Source organism: Pezoporus wallicus, unplaced genomic scaffold, assembly GCF_028554395.1.
Source record: "Pezoporus wallicus isolate ANWC-B61680 ecotype Strahan unplaced genomic scaffold, APGP_CSIRO_Pwel_v1 contig_787, whole genome shotgun sequence".
In the NCBI taxonomy this organism is placed as follows: domain Eukaryota; kingdom Metazoa; phylum Chordata; class Aves; order Psittaciformes; family Psittacidae; genus Pezoporus; species Pezoporus wallicus.
This window is the reverse complement of record NW_026641881.1, coordinates 1,076,615-1,081,101: the sequence shown is the minus strand read 5'-3', so window position 1 is coordinate 1,081,101 and position 4,487 is coordinate 1,076,615.

Genomic DNA, 4,487 nt, shown 5'->3' with positions numbered 1-4,487 from the left:
TGATTTTAGGGGAAAACAGCCAGTGAACTCAATTGTATGCCGTTGCCTGCTGTGTAATGCTTTTATAGCCCATCAACTAGATGTCTCCAGGTCACCAGCGACTGGCCCTGACTTCCCTCCAGCCATCATCCCAACAGAGAATGAACTTTGGACATCATGGACCGAATGGACTCGGCAGCATTATAGGGATTGGTCCATGCACTAAGAAAATGATCTTTTCCTCTTGGTCTGTATGTATATGGATGTATATATATGGGAGAGCAATGGTGTATTGAAAATGTGGGATCTGAGCACGACGTGAATGGTATGGAATAAGGGGTGGATAATGTCCTGGGTTCAGCAGTAGCAGTCATGTTTTTTTTTTTCCTTTGTGCTAGCTGGTGCAGTGCTGTGTTTTGACTTCCAGCCTGAGAACAGTGTTGGTGAAATTGATGTTTTCAGTTGTTGCTGAGTGATGTTTACCCTGACCAAGGACTTTGTGAGGCTCATGCTCTGCCAGGGAGGAGGGGAAGCCGGGAGGAAGCAGAGATGGGGCGCCTGACTCGGGCTAGCCAGGGAGGTATTCCATACCACAGCATGTCATGGCCGGGGTGGGGGGTGACTGGGAGTTACCCGGAAGGACACGGGCTTCCGGGTGGAACTCGTCTTCCCTGCCGGTGGTATCGTATTCTCTTCCCTTGTTATTTTCCCTTATCATTGTTGTAGTTGATAGTAGCGGTGGTGATTTGTGTACATTGGTTGCTGGACTGTTCTTGTCTCAACCCGTGGGAGTTGCACTCTTTCGATCCTCCTCCCCGTTCCTCCGGGAGTGGGGGAGAACCCCGGTGGGGGGGGGACACGGACCTCGATTGTTGTCAGCTTGGCACCACTCACTGGGAGTGAGTGAACAAGTTACCTGACTGGGTTTAAACCACGACACTCATTTTTGACAGGTTACTGAGATAGTTAGATTTTGCAATATGTCTTTCTCTTTGTCCAGCAAGACACTTTAAAGTACTTTAGCCTTCGGCACACATTGTACTGTGAATATATGTAGGAGAAATTAAACCAAACGAAATAACTGTTTCAGACAAATCTCCAGTTTATAAAACAACTGATGGTATTTAAATATTTTAATCTGCTTTACTAGCAGTGGGATCTGACAAAACGACAAAGCATTGAAACACCATTCTACATTAACATTACAAAATACAGCAAATGCTTTTCTCTATGTATTTACATAAGCAAACATTCAGGTATTCAAAATAGAATGCATCTCACCATCTGGCAATAATTACATAAGTACAGTGCATGATTGGCTGGATGGGATAGATACATAGGATTTTTTACCCTGAAGTGTATAAAGGATGCACACCAGCTTAGGAGATACATGGTGAGCTCTATGTCTTTGGACATTTTTCAGATGCAATCTTAACGGCAATAAAATGTCACTCTACTTGAAAAATTGTTGATTAAAATATTTTTTTTTCAGACAAAGAGGATTTTTTGGATGCAGATACAGCAGACTGACTCAGCATGCTTTTCCTGTAAGGTAGAGGAAGGCCCTAACCTCTGAGCTAGTTTGTGTGAATGTCTTTTTTTGCCTGGAAAATTACAAAAGTCTCCTAGTCTGATGCATAATGAAACCTTTTTTTTTTGAAAGATGAAAGTGTTGCTCTGGAGCTGGTCATACTAAACTGTAGTGTTCATCCCAGGTGTGGGCCCAGTGCTAGAAAATCTCATTTAAAACGGCTGAACTTCATCATCTCTCTGCAGTATAATGACTCTATTAATTGCTATCTACTGATGAACAACATCCCGCAGATCTGGCATGGTGGGTAGAACAAATTCACAAATTCAGACACTGTCTCTGTCATTCTCAATAAGGCAAACCACACACACAAAAATCTGTTAACATTTTGGTGCAAGGTGGCAGAATCAGGCCTTGCTAAACTATCTAAGATGTCCATAAAGAGCTGGAGATATTGGTCTTTATCTGCTGTGCATTCCTGGCTTTGAGAAGCTTCTCAGGCAAAATCTGCTGACCATTCAATAAAACCACCTATCTGAGTGCTCACAGAATTAAAATGTCAGGCATCAGATATCCCTGCTTCCGAGCCAAAAATAAGTGTTATCCTACCTCCAGCTGTCAATTAAAGAAGTGCTGTCTAGTCTCTTGGGTCCAAACCATTGGTTTTATTTTAATAAGCTGGAAAAAAGTTATTGTTCAAAGTCATCTTCTCATGAAACATCAAGCAAGTAATTGAAACCGTCTTTGTAGTGAAATGTTCCCTGTCAGTATTTGCAACCTGAGCAATTTGACATTGTGAAAGAGGAACAGAAGGTGAAATGAAGAAGAAACAAGGGGGCTGATTTACTCTTCCACGTGGGCAAAATGCAGACGGTAAGCAGAGAGCATAAGCAGTTAATGTTAAATGCTCAGTTTATCAAGCTCAAGCTGGTGAAGGAGACCAGCAACTAGGCCCTCAGGAGTCTGGGGAGGAACTGAGCTTTGGAGAAGTTCAGGGTGTCGTATACACCACACTGTATGCAGGCAGGCTCTGTTTCATGGCACTAATGGACAACAGAACCTGAGCTGTCTATCCCATTGGCTTTTTACTCTTGTAGGGCCAGACACACTTGCATCAAGGTGGGCACAAATTGCACACAAAAATGGCAATTCCCACCAGTGGTGGAAGCATCTGTGTTTCCTTTCCCCTCAAACACAGTTATAGACCTTTGATCCTGTGTCAGTACTCATGACATGAATCCAGTCCGGTTTGGTGGCGGATCCTGAGCCTCAGACCTCTACTCACGAAAAGACCTTTGGTTTTGTTACTGCTGCCTTCTTTCCTGAGGTGCCTGATCGCAAGGGTAGATCCTCAAAACCATCACTCCCGTTGTGGAGAGGAGACATCTGGACACCAGGAGGTGAATACCCTGTATCTTGGATGCCCTGCATCATGTGTGTTTCATCAGTGCTCCAACCCTTGCCTGGCTGGCATGTGTTATGTGAGCTGGCCATTGTCCTTAGTTCAAACCCCATATCTACTGTTACAGTGGTTCTCATGCTCAGCTGCATTTATCAGATTCCCCCTGAAGTCCTTTCTGTGCAATCACTTCTGGGCACCCCTCACACGACAATGTGTGGGAGCAAGGTATGCATAGAGAGGTAGGAGCAGTGAATTCATTTTTCCCTGCTGAAGCTGTTCAGCTGGACTGGGGTGATCAAGTGTGCCCAGAGCCAGAGAGACTGTATAAGCCATGTTGGTGAGCACAGCATTTATACCACTTGATTTATCAGGCCATCCTAAATTAGCAGTTTTGGGGGGAAAACCATAACTGGGCATAAGCTGACGCATGACACATCACCACAGTGGGGCTATAGCACAACACACTGACCCAGGCGGGGAAGCTGAGGGCTGTGGTGTGAATCAGTGTCACCATGTGCATGCAAAGCTCCCATGTGACTTGTGCACAGTGGCTCTGACCTATCCCGCACTGGACGAAATGGCTCATAAAAGTGACAGATTTAGTTAACATACTGGCATAAGAACAATAACAGCAGTTTCTTGGAAATCAGCCAAATACCCAGACACATTTTAAGTACTTTTCTACCACAGATCAGTAGTTTAAGCTAGAAATCTTCCTCTCCCAGAGACCCCCAGCTAGCATGCTGTAATCAGATTCAGTTTGTCTCTCTCTTTGCCTTAGTGGAAATTTAATTTGTCTATGAAAGCTGAACAGTTTCAAGGGAAGGGCTGATGAAGGCATTGGAGTTTGGCTTCTGGGTAGGCAGTATTTTTTCAGAGTGGACAGGATCCGAAATTGGAATACATCCTGCTTCTGATAATTTTAGCTGCAAAATCCATGGAACAAATAAAATGCTTGGATATAGGTTTTGCAGGTGGATGGAACATTTATATTTCTGCTCTCCAGCAGCATCCTGCTGGCTTCTGTGTAATTGTCTGTGATGCCTGAAAGGAAACAGTTTCATGACCAGGCATTTCTCTCAAGAAATGTGTTTGATGTTCTTTATGTAATGCATTCTGCCCTTGGAGTTAGGCAGGTGAAATAGAGTGCCAGTTACAAGTCGTGTTCTTTCTCAAGTGGGCCCCATTTGCCCATATGTATTTAATTAAGGCTAGTCCTAATAGTGCAAGCTACCTACCATTCCTGAGCAATCTACGGTAACAGCAAAACAGTGAAACCAGGTAAAACAATTTTGAGCATCCAACAGTTTCTAATAACTCTGGCTCTACAAGCCCTAAAACAAAACTAGAAGGACATTCTTCAGAATGGCTTTTTTAACCAAAGAGAAATGATGAGAAAGGATCTGCTGCAAATTTTGCTGGAGGCTTTACTCAAGCAAAACATCCACTGACATTACTTATATCAGACTCTGTTGAAATCAAACATAGGCATGGATTTGCAATCATAGAATCATAGAATAGTTAGGGTTGGAAAGGACCTTAAGATCATCTAGTTCTAACCCCCCGCCTGAAATT